At 30.8% G+C, this 17,140-nt stretch overlaps 1 protein-coding gene across 4 annotated transcripts in view; it reads left to right on the top strand.

Annotated features, from left to right (window-relative positions):
* The window catches only part of CAH1 (carbonic anhydrase 1), a 210,019-nt gene that overhangs the window by 39,793 nt on the left and 153,086 nt on the right, over positions 1–17,140 (top strand). Inside the window, exon 1 of one of the 4 annotated variants that reach the window (XM_072534697.1) lies at positions 6,285–6,442. The exons of the other annotated variants lie outside the window; for them this stretch is intronic. The gene's annotated coding sequence lies outside the window, so the exon portion shown is untranslated. Of the gene's footprint in view, positions 1–6,284; positions 6,443–17,140 lie in introns of those variants that run through there. 4 annotated transcript variants of the gene reach the window in all.

Genomic DNA, 17,140 nt, shown 5'->3' with positions numbered 1-17,140 from the left:
TGATTTCTTTTGTTTGATCTCCATCTTCGGTTAGCCACGTTCCTAAATATTTATATGTTGTTACTCTTTCGATCGTTATATTATTGATGATCAGGTTATCTACATTTTGTGTTTTTTTTTTTTTGAGAATATCATTGATTTCGTTTTCTTGAGATTCATTTGCAGTCCGTACCTTTCACATGCATTGTATACATGTTGTATTATGTACTGTAGATCTTCCATGTCACTTGCAAATATGACAGTATCGTCCGCATATCTAATATTATTAATGCTGTTTTCGTTGACCAAAATACCTTCCACAATATCCAATAAAGCTTCTTAAAATATCACTTTACTGTAGACGTTGAATAAGAGTGGTGAAAGTATGCACCCTTGTCGAACTCCACTAAGTATACTTACTTCCTCTGTCAGTTCTCCTTCGACTCTTATTCTTGCTTTCTGATTTTGATACAGATTCGATATAATTTGTAGATCTCTAATATCTATATTTTTGGTCTTAAGAATACTTAAAAGCTTTTCATGTTGAACTCTGTCAAAAGCTTTTTTAAAATCTATGAAGCAAGCATATATGTCCTGATTCATATCCAGACATCGTTGTTTTAACAGATCTACCAAATAGTTTTGAGTTATTCAATTTGTTTTTTCCGGAGAGCAATTATTTAAACAACTGTGCTTAAACAAACAGTCACTATAGAGGTGTTTTATAAACCGCAATCGATTCTTTAAGGCTTACTTTAAAACTTTAACATTGTTTTAAATTTGTTATTAAAAAACAGTTTGAAAAAGGGCTGACTTAATAGCTTCTAAGCGTTTATAATAACTCTGATATTTTTTTATGTCATAGGGTTGTAAGTAGACTTAATGCAAATCTGGTGAAAAATCACACTTTCAATACACACAATAACACAGTTAAAAGTGGAGGTGACAGTTCTCACCTTCTCTATGTTTTCTCCTTCGTATGGATGTAGTGGCGTCATGTAATTTATTTGACTATTTCTGTCCAACGATCTCTCTCCTTTGCCTGTTGTTTTGCTTCGGACAATGAGTAATCAGTCATGTACTTTATTTGGTCCGACCATCGTACTGGAGATCTTCCTCTGGATCTTTTACCTGCTGCGTTACCTTCAACTATCATTTTCTCCATGCCTTCTCTTCTTCTATTTACATGTCCAAAATATCTCATTATATTTTGTTTGATAGTTGTGATGAGTTTAGTTTTTATGTTAAGTTGTGATAGAGTTGAGTTATTTGTGCGATGGGCGGTCCATGGTGTTTTGTATAAAACTTAAGAGGTCGCTGGTTAAGTGATATTAGAATAATAATGGTGAAAAAAATGCAATACTTTGACTGTAAATAAAAGTAGCGAAAATAGCAAATATTTGTAAATAGATATGTAAAATAAAATGTTGTACTTCAAATAATAATTGGCAGATTTAATAACTTATTGTCAATTCTATATGAGATTCACTTACCTTTTGTCTGTGGTTTGGTCCAGCTCGGAGTCTAAGGGTAACATTCACCGCCCCAAAACGAATGTTTTTAAAAACAACTACAACAATAAAAATAAAATATTTAAATCAGTCTTGACACTTGGCATGGTATGCGTAATATTCTACGGTAGACCCAAATTTTAAATGCCATTATACGCTTTGAATCGGCTTTTTTTATTGTCCAAGTTTTGGAAGCATAGGTGGCGATAGGAAATATCAATGCTCGAACAAGGCGTAATTTTGTGAGTTTTGTGATGTCAGTGTTCTTTCAAATTTTTGTGAGTTTGGCTGTTGTCGATCTGGCCATTGTGATTCGTCGACGGATCTCGTCTTCGCATTTTCCATTGTTAGTAATAACGGAGCCTAAGTAATTAAATTGCCTGACCACTTTCTTATCTCGGCTTGGTTGTTCCTGCTTCTATCGATGATCATCACTTTGGTTTTCTACATATTTATTTTCAAACCATATTTCGTACTCACCATGCCTAGCCTATTCATAATTTGTTTCAGTTCTTCTGGTGATGACGCCAATATAACGGCGTCATCAGCATAACCTAGGTTTTTGATTTTTCTTCCTCCTATCGTTGCTCCACCTTGCCATTCCTCAAAAACTTGTCGCATAATATGTTCACTATATATATATTGAATATAATAGGGGACATAAAGTATCCCTGTCGAACTCCAGATTGTAATTTGAAGTTTTTCAAAACCACATCATTAACTCTTACATTAGCAATATTATTTACATATAGTTTTTATAATAAATAGATTAGATGTTCTGGTGTACCCATTTCTCTCTTAGTATATGCTACATTTTATCACATTTTACGGTGTCGAAGGCCTTGGAATAGTCAACAAAGCATATGTTTCTATGTTAAACTCTCATGATTTTTCGATAATTTGACGAATATTAAAAATATGTTCTCTTATAGGATTTATAAAATGGATAATAAAATTTAGATTTTTAGTTATAATGTTTTGTTCAATACTCAATTACTATCTTGTTTGCTACTGGTCATGGAAGGTTTTGTTTTATTTGAAAAGTGTGCTTTTTCGCCAGCTGTTCATTTAGACTACTAACAAGCGTGTGACATAAAAAATGTTGAAAGTTATTATAATTGTTTATAAGTCAAAAACCAGTCCTTTTTCAAACTGTTTTTTAATAACAAATTTAATAAAATGTTATAGTTTTTTTAATATGCCTTAAAAATGTACCCTTATAGAATCGATTTCGACTTTTAGAATAGCTCTAAAGTGAGCACATCGTTTCATAAAGTTTTGTTCGTTCTAGTACTTTTTATATCCTACTTTGTAACCTTTACTTTGTCTTATTTCAACACCCGTGGTATTTTGTTTTGATGACTTCTATCTAATTCTGAATCTTCTAACATACTTTATACTAAAAAGTATATCTAGATTCTAAAGCTTACACCCAGAAAGAGTTATCAACTAACCAATCATTAGTGCAACAAAATTTAAGTATTACCTCTCTACTTTTACTTTTCTCATTTTCTCCATAGTTTCATGTATTGTACCATTCCCGTCTTCTTACCGTTACCTATTCGTGCATTCTAATCTCTAATCATTAGCAAATGGTCAGCAGTGATGCCTTCTCAAAAACAACTTATTCCCTTAATTTTTTTCTTCAACATTTTGTCATTGAAATTAAACATTTTAAATCTAACGCGTGTTATTAGCCTCTACTCATTGTAAATTAGTAATTTTATCACTTATCGAAATTTTTAACAAGAAAATCAAGATAAAAAATATGCAACTTCTATTTTTCCTCTCCGTTTTTTAACTCTCCGTTTCTATTTTTTTTATAGATCAAACAGATCAGATATAGTTTGATCAAAAGATCGAACTATAAATTATTTTTCACAATGTTTTTGTAACATAATTTGGATAAGAACTTATTTTAGTGATAGTTTAGTTATTTGAAATAACGCCGTTTTTAAACGGAATGGTCTCTGATACACATTTTATGATGAATTTTTGTGTGGAAATCAAGCAGTCTCTTTTATCTCTTTTACCTTGGTTAATAAAATAGTTTAATTTAATCTTTTTATCATAAAATCTAGAGCTTCTGGTACATGTATTAAATTTATTATTGTCCTATTTTGTTTACTTTTCTACATTTTCTTGTTTCTTTTGGCTCTGCGTTTTACATTTTCTAAATAATTACCAGGCTACCGGTTTTGTGGTATATATGCACCACATGATCACGCCGGAAATACAGATTTTATCACCTAAAAACATAATATGGTATTAAAAATTATAGTGTATTAAAGTTGAATGTTAGTGTTATTATATCTCGGTAGGTACATAAATAAAAATTTGCATCATTTATCAAATTGATTTGACAAAGCTTAATATATTTAACAACAAAGTTAACACATATCAATTCACAAGTTAAAAATAGTTTACTTCTTAAATTTGGGTTATCATCGAAACAACCGTTTTTTCCAAATTCCGATTACCGCATACCACAGGTCTTTATGTCAAGAGCTTTATAAATAGGTAATGGAGATGTGCAGTAGAGAAAATTGATGAACACAAGTCTAACAAATAGACTAGAATATCTTCCGATTAAAGAGGAGTGCAAATAGATTTGAAGTATGTTAGTTTTAAATGGTTGAGTATTTATTTGGAGTAATATTATTCTATCCGAGACTGGTACGAAATTGGTCACATCTTTACTCAGTTTTGATGTTACTAATATAGCCCAGTCTGGTTAAAAAAAAAGGTCAAAAATGTTTCGCAGATATCTGAAGCTTTTAAGACATAGGTGGGGGTTACTACATGACGAATATATGAAAATTTACTCGTATTTTTACCTTGCGTTTTTTTAAACGCAATTTTATAATGTAATAATATTTTTATTCTATTTTTCGTACAGATATGATATACAATATTAATCTAATCTGCGTTACTGCTTTGATAAAATAAGTCGATTTTTTCATCACCTGTCTTATTAAATTTTGAAATGTTTATTGAACTTTACTTTTTTTGTTTTCTTTACATACATTGGTTTAAAAGTTAAAATTTGGTTAATTCATTAAACTTTACTGTCAGCTCTGAACCTTTTTGTTACAGGTTGTTTGTCTTCACTTATTAAATCAGTCTCTAAATATACATTTTCAGAATCACTGCACATAAGTTATGCACAAGTTCGTACAATTCAAACCACGTTTTCTGCACCCACAACTAGTAGTTTTGCAACCTGTGGTGCATTTGCATGTAATGTGCTTTAATGTCTCTTTGAGAATTAAATTATCTAGAGTATAAATTGGTTCAAAAACCAGTGGCACTTTGTCTCCAACCATAGGCATCTAACTTATTACCCTGTGTTGATCTCTCTTGTAGTGTTGCTTATTTTAAGTTCTTTATTAGTGCAGAAGTTTATGATCAGTTCTTCATTTTCGTTTTTAACATTCTCGTTATCGTTTTGCCTTATTCCGTGTATTACTTGGTTGCCAATTCGAGCGTTAAAATCCTCAAGTATTATCATCGTCCCTCTGTCTTGATCCACTACTTGTTCTAATTCGTCATAAAATGTTTCCCTTGTTGTTTGAGGCTTGTTAAAATTGGTATTCAATAAATTAATTAAATCCGTAAATAATTTTATATAGTAACAATTGCTGTAGCGTCTACCAATAAACACAGAATAATTAAGCAGTAGTTGTCAATTGAAACCTTCCCTAATTTACTGGCATCTCAATTTACTGCATACTTCCACAACTAAATTAAAAGTTCCGCCGCTTTAAACAACAATCGTTTACTAATGAGTACAACGCTACTGTTCATACATCACAACATTAAAGTGTTACATCCAGTTACGTACAACTCTTTGTGGACCACCTTCTTCCAATGTTGCGCGACACTTATAGCCCAGTCAAATAACGCAATATTACGGTTGTCGTATAAATTTTGTAATGAAAAATTCAAAAATTCCTATCTTAAAAATAAGTCCTTTAAGTTCTATTGTCAAATTGCAATAAATTTGTCAATGTTTACATATATCAGATCTGCCAAATTTTATATTTTGAATGTACGATTCAAGCTCCTGTATTATAACATTTAGTGGTCTTTAAATTTCACCATAATTGGGAGAATTTTTGGATAAAATAGATCTTAACATGCTGATTTTTTTTTATAAATGATGTTGATGCTGATTTTATTTCATTCCTTTTGTTGTTCTGATTAGTCTTTTATATATGATATTGTTATTCCGTTAGAATCGTATATTGTAAATGTTAAATATTGTATTTTTTTTAATTGTATGAATATCCCTGTTTATTTGTTTATAATTTATGTTTCTAATCCAGAATCGATAATCATTTTTTACTAGGATATATTTAAATATATTAAGAAATAATATTTCTTACAATTCCACAAGTATTTATGCTAATAACAGAAATAAAATCCCATTGTTAGGCAAATTTTTCCAGTAGTATATTGAAAAGTAAGGGACATATCACTTCCCATTGTCGTCCTCCCATTTTGGTTATAAATTCTCCAGATGACTTGCTCTTGGTTATCACATTCCTTGTATGCACGTACTGGTTTATTATTACAAAGTTTTAATACTTAATTGTTTATCGCTTTTTTGCATTATTATTAAAATACTACCTCTTGCATCATAAACATCAATTCTTACAACTACCTACCGAAATTTCCCAAGTAACGCTCGCATCAGAATAATTTGACTGTATCATTGAGCGATTAGTTTTTTTGTACTTCAGCGGTGATTTCGCGGGGAACGCGCGCTAACTTGAAAAAGAAAAGTGGGGAGTATACATTTGGTCAGTTCGATTACAAGTATCAACACACTTTGGAGTTCGATATTTTTACAACTCATCTTAAGCCGGCCGGACATTCGAAACAAGTGATCGTTCACCTGTTGTTGTGACCTTTTCGTGTTTGAGTGCAATCAGTTTTTTGTCCTAAAGGTAAGGGTATATTCGAAAAAAACTAAGAGATTAATTGATACTTTCTTTTATAAAATGAAATTTTGGCGGCATTATTAGTATTTTTGTTTATTTTTGTTTTAATGGACACTCTTTATTTTTAATCTTGAAAAATTTTAATAAAGTTGAAATGAAATTGAATTTTTTAAAATTGTGGTGCACGTAATTAAGAACTCATTATACTAATTTAATATTGAATATTAGACTAAATATTACGAAATTATGAAATACACTATAATGAATTGAATATTAAATATAAGAGAATGTATATATACATATATTCTTCTTCCTTTAGGACAAGTTCGTGTTTATTCCATCATTCCAGCTCGTGTGATGTTGATGTCCATCTGCATACCACATATTCTGGGATCTTCCTAGTGGTCTTTCTGTATTGCGTCTATGTCTTTTTTCCCATTTTGCGTTTCTTCCTGGGTCTACTCGTATCCATTTCACCACATCTTGGATTCTAGTTTCTCTTAAATATATATATATATATATATATATATATATATATATATATATATATATATATATATTATAAGAAATACTGGATCTGTCGATATAAACAAACAACACAGTCTATTAGGGCTGCAGTCAGAAAGTTTGGCCGGAATGTTACAGTGACTTTTGGTCTAGCTTTCGGAATTGTTTTATTCCTTCTTCAAGACACTGTAATTAGAAGAATGTTTAAATATTTACAATATATCACAAATTGTCAGTGCAACTTACTAGTCGTTGAGATTATTTATATAAAGCTATGACACTCAACATTAATAACCCACATATAAAATATAACATATAAAATAATGAACAAAATACATTTTAAAATTTAGTTAATGATAGTAAAACTTCGTTTGTGACATCTTTTAATGGTGTGTTTTAACTGATCCATGTTTGTTATATATATATATATATATATATATATATATATATATATATATATATATATATATATATATATATATATAATGTTAATTCCTGACCGCGAAGTTTTAACTAAAAACTTTTTCTGGATATGTCGGTCTATTATAAATAAAAACACTTAATTATTGATTAAACGTTTCGCCTGTTTTCCATTTTCGATAAGCACTTTATTTTATAAACATTACATTACACAATTATATTTTTTACGTCTCCACTCTTTAAAAGTTTAAGATGGAATGAAAAAGTGGTATATCTGGCAGTTACTTTAAAATGAGTGGTACAAGGTAGTATTTTACACATCTGCTATAGTGCATTTAAAAAACAACTTATTTTATTAAATTGGGATACATATTTGAATGATCTTTGATGTCAGTCTTATTATTGATAGAATTTAGATCTTTTTTATGTGATACATCTCCAATATGCATCTTTTGTTGTAGTTTTGTTCTTTTTCCATAATCTGTACCTTTTTAATATCAAGAATCAGAAAAGCTATTTTCCAAAGACTGCTTGGCTAAAGCTGTTGTGTTATATTCCTTGGTTTGTACAGTATGTGTGTGTGTACAACCACCATCAATGCAGATAAGCGTGTGTTTGCCCAATATATGTTGAATTGCAGTCTTTACAATTTATTTTATAAAATTCTGCCTTAGCTTTACGTTTTTTCAACACAAAAAATGAATACTATTCTCAGATTTCTAGGGTGGCCATGGTTTCGCCTATCTTAGCACCAATAGCAAACTTAGTAATGGAAAAATTAGAAAAAACAGTCATCTCTAAATTAATGTACAACATACATTTCTACAAACGATATGCTGATGACTACTTACTCTGAATTCCAGATAATGAAATCGATTATATTCTTTAAATGTTCAAAAATTTCCATAATAACATTTAATTTACTTATGAAAAATAACAAAATTACTTTTCTTGATTTAAGTTTAGAGTATATAACAACAATAACCGACTGATAACAACTAACTGGTTTATAAATATGTTTTGTCCGGAAAATATTTAAATTTTAATATCAAAGCACCTATAACCCATAAAAGAAGTGTTGTATTCAGTTTAACTAACAGAGCAATTAGGCTATCTAGCCCACAATACCATTCCGAAAATCGGAAACAAGTTAAGGATATCATACAAAAAAAAAATTATTATCCACCAGAATTTTATATTCATCTAATTCAAAAAAGAAGTTGCATTATCAGAAATCAATCTAATTCCAATACCAATCCAAAACAGACACAAACCATACCTAGTAATAATAATAGGAATGTCACTAAATAAAACTTCTCAGTGTCACTCGACACAGTGTCCTCAGTGTCACTCGATACTGAGGAGTAGGCAAATTGAGACCTCAGTGCCGAGAGACAGTTCTTGTATTTATACAGAACAAGATACTGGTACATCACGAGTGAGGGAAGTAGGCAGGTAGAGACCCGAACTCAAACGGAACCGTATCACTCTTGATAATGGCTCCAAAATGGGTGCTGAAACGTCGAGTTTTCAATTCTCAACGCGGTTCTTCCCGAGAACTTAGTAATTTTCATATATAGATATATATATATATATATATATATATATATATATATATATATATATATATATATATATATATATATATATATATATATATATATCCCTACAATACAACAATGGATTCTCTGAACAAAAAATGTCGAAAGTGTTGGCAAAATATGATATTAACCTTTTCTGATATGATTCTTCTTTAATAAATATGATCTTTTCATATGTATCACACTTTAATAAATAGAATGGTAGGGAGAGTTTTAAATGGACCGTGGCAGATGTATAAAATACGACCCTGAAACACTCGTATTTTAAAATACCTGCAACCTGCAAGATGTATCTATGGTCAGCTACCACTTGTAAAAAATATAATTGTGTAATATAATGTTTAAAGTGCTTATTGAAAATAGCAAATATTCGAAACGGTTAAGCAATAATTATAAGTCTTTTATTTATAACAGACCGACAAACCCAGGAGTTAAAAAAAGTATATTTCCTGTTTTGTTGATTTTCCAGGTTTTTATCCGTAGGCTGTTTAGTTCCTGTAGAGTGGGAGATGTGAATGAATCGTAAGATTAGGAGGTGTTTGCATACGTTTTGTTATAATCACATTTACCATTTTCTTAGGCTTCTTTTTTCAAGGTAGGATTCATGCAAGCTAGATTGATTTTTAATCCCACCTTTAAAAAACCTATCATGAAAAATGCCAAATGTGATATTGAGGAAACGTATGCAAATATATCCTAATTTACGGAAAATAAGCAACCAACGGATGAACACCTGGAAAACGAACAAAATCTTTTTCTTTATCTTGGTCTTTCCATCCACAATTTGGTTTTTACTCGAGGTCTCAAACAGCTCTTGTTGGTTTCCGTTATAATATTCATTTTATTAGTTCAACATCTCGTTTTTTTAGAAATGATGTGATTATATTAGCTTTGTACTTTGATGTAGAGAATAATATCTTTTCTGTTTCTCTAAAAATTCGTAATTTATCTTTATCTCGGTTATTATTTCTTCTTCATAAGTAACGACAGATCTGATCTTCGCTATATATAAAAAGATTTTGGTTTTCATACCAACATTCCTATCTTTTAATAATCTTTGGTGTTTTCAGTATAATATATTACCTTGTTGGACTCTTTCACTTATTGTTGTGGTTCGTTTGAGCTGTCGAATTGCATTTTTTTAGTAATTAAATCTTTCTAATTGCAGGTATTAGGAGGAATTACAGTTCTTTAATACCTCCATTGTAGTTGTTTTTTGAGAGTATCATTTACTTATTCTAAAGTGTTTTATTTCTTCTTGTTAATATCACTTCCTATAATTTGTGTGGATCTCTCTTTAATTCGCTTACTAATACATATTTTTCCGTAATTGCTCCCTTCGGGGAGCCCTTTTGGGAGCTATTACTATATTAAAACGTCACAGACAGACTGCCTCCTTAGTTGTACGTTTAAGTTTTCCGTACTTCGCCTGTGTTATGACCTCCGTTACCTCCGTTACTTAGTTGACCATTGTCCACACTAGACAAAATAAACTATATTACAACCCAGTGTTTTGTAAACAGTACGTGAAGTGAAGATTTTATGTATCTTATATAAAGTTTTTGGTGTGATTCTCAAAGAAACATTGTGAACATTATGATTATTATTTTTGTAAGTAGATTGGAACTATTTTTTCTTTAAATATTTTGGCCACAAATACTGGTAATCGTCATAAATTTTTGACTATTTTGTTAATATATTTAGGAAATTATCACAAAAGAACAATTGGAAATACTTGAAGTTACGTATTTCAGCTTGGAAATGGTTTTCAAACTATGTAATCAGGCTTTTTAGCTAAAGTTGAAAATCCTTTATTAAAGTCGTCTTAAGAAAAAAAATTTTTTAAAAGGAAGTTTTGTTTTCAACACAAAAGATAGTTTATTTCATTTTTCAAAAACGTATATTTTGAAAACGGTAACAAGCTGTAACTAGAAACTTACTTGTATTTTTTTATTATTTTACTAGATATATTTAATTTTTTATCATTCACAAAGAAAAAGAAATTTCTATAGTTGACTGTATACCATCAATCACAAAAGTTTTATTTAAAATGGTTTATTAAAGGTATATAATTAAAAACCCTTTAGGGCTACATCACAGAACGTTTTCGGACTAAAAAGTCCATCATCAGTGTATCACCTGGAATAAGTATAACCACTTGAATTAATTAAATAATATTTAATCAATCATTACAACTATAACCTACCACATAGTGTTATAAAGTTACGAACGTACCCTAATCTTCCAACATTTTAGTAACATATAATCTATTTTCACCAATACTAGTCGTTTTGCCATATACCCAGTCACTATTACAATACACTTTTATTTACTATTTGTCACTCATTCTTCTATGGTTTGTGGTTGTATTGGACATCCCAGTTTTCCAGTTATTTCATCACTTACTATACTAATAATATATAATTGCTAATTATTGTTCTGAAGGTATTGTCTTGTGGCATTTTAAAGAAATTACTATTTTAATTGGAATATGTCACAATTGAAGGTTAAAATAAGTTTTTTGACGTCAATAAACTTATTTTAACCTTCAATTGTGGCTTATTCACAATAAAATAGTAATTACTAATTGTTGTTAAGGTTCAATATTTTCCATTGCTTCCTTTCATTTTATCCATTAAACCCTAATGCTACTGCATGCATTTACATCTAGTTATTTACTCCATTACTCTTTAATATCGATTATACGTACCTACGAGTTAAGAATTTCACATATATGGTACCTATATAATTTTCAACTTGGTCAAATTAATATAGAATATAGTTTGTTGAATATACATGTGTATTGGCACTATTGTTCATGTATTTCATAGATTTGGTGCTTGGTGGTAGCGTGTGCTATATTGGTACTGTATTTAGTTTAGCAAAAAACCGAACAAAATTATTGTACAGACTCCAGTATTGTAACACAACCATTTAAACAACAATCGATTTTAAATTTGTATGATAATAATATACAGGTAAGATTAGAGTTTGTGTGGAAAAATCTCCCGTAGACTATTCACTAATCAGTTCTGTACTAAGGTTTAATTCTAATTTGAGATCACCAGAGTTTGATAAAGACATGAACAACGATATGCCCATTGCCCAGTGATATACAGAAATGTCGCTTAATATTCATACTAAGAAGAGAATAGATTATGGTCTGGGAGACACATCCGTACAATATAAATCATACAGCTTATCTATAGCGATATCTCAAAATTCTTTGTAATTCATGAAAAAATTGAGAAACTACATATATTATGTACTGCTCAGAAAAAGTATGAACAGCTGAACTGATACATCCCTGCCAATATACTTATATGGACTAATTAAAGCTCCTGTAGGTAATATCAGACAACTATTACTGTTACAACACGAATTCTTTTATATTAGTCTCCTTTTTTACATTCGTCTATAATTTTAAAGGCCACTTTGGTCCTTATTATTATCATTGATGATCATTAAATTTTAACATTCCTTTAATACGCTTGTTAAGCTTTGTTTTGAATGGTTCAGATTCTCCTATAGACTTATAGGAGCCAATGGTTTATATGTTTTTCCAATAAAGCTGTCTGAATTTAAAAGGGTATCTTCTTCTTCTTCTTCACGTGCCATCTCCTCTAAGAAGGTTGACAACCATCATGGCAATTCGCACTTTCGACGCCGCTGCTCTAAAGAGGTCAGCAGAAGTGCAGTTAAACCAAGCTCTCAAATTATTTAACCAAGAGATGCGTCTTCTTCCGCGACTCCTTCTACCCTGTATTCTTCCTTGCATTATTAATTGCAACAAGTTATAACGCCGCTCGCCGCTCATGACATGTCCCAGATATTGCAATTTTCTGACTTTAATTGTATTTAAAACCTCTTTATCTTTTCCCATTCTTCTCAACACCTCGACATTCGTGACTCTATCCACCCAACTTATTCTTAATATCCTTCTGTAGGCCCATAACTGGAAGGCTTCCAATCTGTCCGAAACATCTTTCTTTAAAGTCCAAGCCTCTAACCCATAAAATAATACGGAGAACACGTAGCATCTCAGAAGTCTTATCTTTAAAGAAATTGAAATGTCCCTGCTGCAGAGTACTTTTTTCAGTTTGTTGAAAGAATTTCTTGCCTCTCTTCTGTGTACCCATTATTTTCGTTAATTATTGTACCCAGATATTTATATTTTTCAACTTATTTAATTTGTTCTCCATGTATTGTTATGTTTTCTTGGCGCTGTTAAAAGGGTATGCCGGCCATTAAAAGTTTTATCGAATCTTGCGGCTTTTACATTGTGAACAATTTAGGTTTTTATTTTTCATAATCCATCTTCTGATTGTTAGGTATTTGAATTTTAAATTAAGCTAATCCTTCAAACTATACGACTCTTTTAAGTTGTGTAATTATTGACATTTTTAATATATATAATTATGACACTATAAATACGCCACGGTACAAACTTTTACAGATTGATCTGTATTTGATTGCCGGCAATCAAAAATGCATTTGCTGCACTTATGAGTTTTTATATATATTTATACGTGAAACTACAGGATCTATAAATAGTCATAAAAATATTAAAATACATTTGACATTCCAGGGAAATAATATGAAATATAGATTCTGGTGGTTCCCCTTTGGATATTTTATTATAAACGAAATATTCTAAATCATTTGAAAGAATTTTCTTAGAAAAATAAAGCCTCTTTAGAATTTTACGCATAAGATTCTTTTGTACATAATAGTAGGTATCTTATTTACATTTTAAATCTCACACAAATCCCGATTCTATTCGTATAATATTTTTAGATGTATCTATATCAAGCTCTAGTCTGTACATTGTTAGTTACAGAATGTTTTAACATCTTCTTGGGAATAAACCTCAAATTGTAAAATACATGCTTTAATATTTGACGTTTTATGTAGCGACGTGCATTCTTCTGAAGACGTTATTTGAGAAGAATTCGTTGGATTTCGTAAAATAATTAATTTTAAAGGACAATCTTTATAGCACAAATGAAGTATATTGAATTAAAAACTATGATTTTTTTCTATTTTTTTAAGTTTGGTCAAAGCTTATCTTTTATCCTAGAATTTTCTTTACAAAATCATGGTACTTTCTGGATAGAAGCTTATTTATTATAACAATTTATATCTCTAGCAATACCCCAGTCATCAGAGACGAAAATGCCACTGGGCCCTTAAAAATCATACAAACAAGGTGAATTTTGCTTAGAATGTTAATTTTGAGAGCCCAGAAAAAATTCAAAAAAGTTACCACTCCTACCCCTCCGCTTCCCCCTAAAACTCATCGTCATAGAGGGGGGTTTACCAAGAATATATACGTCGAAGAAATAATGTCTAAAATTAAACATTAGCTCAGATAATTTTGAACAATAATGTTTATTAGCAGGTGACCGGTGATTTTGTATGTCAGTTACGCCCGCGAAATAAGTTTTAATAACTCGTCGGAAAAAATTTGATATCTTTGGATCAGAGTGTCCTATCGACACAAATTGAAATGCGTTTGAAAGGTGAAGAGTACAGCTTTTATAAAAAGTTTTTGTATTTTGTTGCAAATGAAGTCAACTTTTATAATGGTGTTAAATAAATACACATTAACACATAAAATAAACATTACGCAATTTTTGCCATTTTTTATTATTCTCATGAGATCAATAATAAAATGTATTACTTTTATTAACCGGTCACTATGGAATTTCCAGATAACTTTAAAAATTTTAGTATGAATCTTCGGTTTTGAGTTTTGGCAACCAATGTCAGGCATTTGAAATATGCATAAAAACGCTAAAAACATTGAAATCTGCAAGTATTTTTCGAAACTACACAACTTCAGCTACAAATTCCATCGCATATTGTCTTCGGAAGGCCTTTCCCGTGACGTGCGATAGTTTGTAATATAAAAGTTTATATTCTGCGTTTTTTAGGCATAATTTAAATGCCCCATTTTTATTGCCAAAACTCAAAATCGAAATTTTATGTCATCAATTGCATACGAAAGCTACATTCTTCACCTTTAAAAGACATTTTGAATTTTGTCGATAGGACACTCTGATCAAAAGATATCGAATTTTTACCGTCCAGTTGATACAAATTATATTTATTTCGCGCGAGTAACTGACATTGAAAATTGTCTGTCGCCAAGTGTTGTTTTGGAGAGAACGGTATATTCTACACAAAAAGAGCTAATTAACATTTTTGTTCAAAATATTCTCAGCTACATTTTTCATTTTTTATTTGAAATATTTTTTCCACAGCGTATACAGATTCTTGGTAAATCGATTTTTTTAGTTCCCCCCACCCCTTCCTAGGAGTTGGCGTTTTAGAGGGAAGCCAGGTGATAAAAGTAGTAAACTTTTTTGTATCTTTTTTAAGGTCCAAAAATTGACATTCTCAGCAAAATTCAGCTTGTTGGTATGATTTTTAAAGGTCAAATCTCTGACTAGTATACAAAATTATAGTTTAGATAATAATTAAAAATAATTCTGCATATTTAAGTGAACTAACATCAATCGTCTGTTTCATGCCAAAAATCTACATACCCTAAAATATTTTTTTGAAATCTTTTGCTACGAAAAATAAAAAAATTCCTAATATTTTAAAAATTCTACAATATTTTCGTAATGCGTATTTGCATAACTTTTACTAAATTGTTCATTACATGCACATCTTGGCTTATTATTATATGAAGCAGTAGGTATTATATCTTAACTGAGGGGTTTCAGGGTGTGTATCTATTGCTAACTGAAATTGATCGTAAAGCCGCGATCTGACAGAAAGTGGAGCGGCGTTCTTCATTGGCGAAGAGAAATAGAAAATATATAATATAAAAAGACAAACTCTTCACTCTATTCACTCTCTTCACTTACAACTATTCACTCTCAATAGTTGTGGTTTATGATCCCTGGGATAGGACAAAATTGTTTATTTGTGGCCAGCGCGTCTAGTTCCGTCGTTTGTCGGTAAATTCACACGCTGCAAATAGAGTTGGAAGCTGATTTATAGCATGTACTTACCCCTTTAACCCTTCTGGCATGACTAGGAACAGATACGGTCAGTGTCGTGGTAATTTTACGATGGACTGGTCTAACGAAGTTGTGTTGTAATTTTTATCATTTTTAAATTATCTAACTAACTAAAATTTCTACCGGCAACACTGGTGGACAAAACTAAACTTAACCCTGGATCTCGAAGTACTCGTAGTTCTCAAAAAAAAGTAAATATTTATTAATTTCACACTAACATAAGGTGCTAACCGTGGTCTCTCTTTTTTCACTAATATCTATTTTCTTTTTTATTTGGCCGACGTAAACCACCGAAGAGCGGCTTTCCACGTTGTGTGAGATGCCGGCTTAAGTAAGTTCACTGCGGTTGAGATGAACTACCCCAGGGATAAAAAAAAGTTAGAAAATGAAAACATGACCGATAACGGTGTGAAAATTTGGAATAACAATAGCAATGACTTACTCTCGTTAAATCACACGGACAGACAAATTGGTAAATCTATTCATTGATTAAAACCAGTGGGGCCTGGTTAGCGAGGTCTACGGGGCGCCCCCTCCCTACAAAAATGATTTACAAACAATTCATTTTATTATTTTTATTATTTAGTATTTTATATTTAGCTATTTCATATTCATACGTTTCTGTTATAACTGCATTTAACTTTATTTCTTCTTCTTCTTCTTCTTCGTACGACTAGGATTACTCCTGTTTGTCTGCCTCTTATTCTGTTTCAGTCATTGTTGACTGTACATTATCTTTCCACCTTTTTGGCGGCCTTCCAACGGGTCTTCTGCTATACGGCTTGTTGTTTTTACAGATGTTCGCTAATCTATCTGGTCCCATTCGTTTTACATGTTCGTTACAGTTTTTTTTCTTGTTTTTATCCACCTGTTAATATTTTGAATTTTGCATTGTTTGCGTATACTTCTGTTGGTTTGTCTGTCTCTTAATGATATGCCCGCTATTGATCTTAATACTTTCATGTCGATATTGTTGATTTGTTGTTTCGTCTTTCTTGTATCGGTCCTTGTCTCCGCTGCATACGTTAGGATTGGTCTTACTGTTGTCTTGTATACTTTCATTTTGCTTTCCGTGGTCAGATATTTGTTTCTCCATATGGTTTCTCGGAGGCAACCACTTACTCTTGCCGCTTTTGATGCTT

Source organism: Diabrotica undecimpunctata, chromosome 6 (assembly GCF_040954645.1).
Source record: "Diabrotica undecimpunctata isolate CICGRU chromosome 6, icDiaUnde3, whole genome shotgun sequence".
Lineage (NCBI taxonomy): Eukaryota > Metazoa > Arthropoda > Insecta > Coleoptera > Chrysomelidae > Diabrotica > Diabrotica undecimpunctata.
The sequence above is the reverse complement of the archived record's forward strand: the minus strand, read 5'-3'. Positions and strand labels throughout refer to the sequence as shown.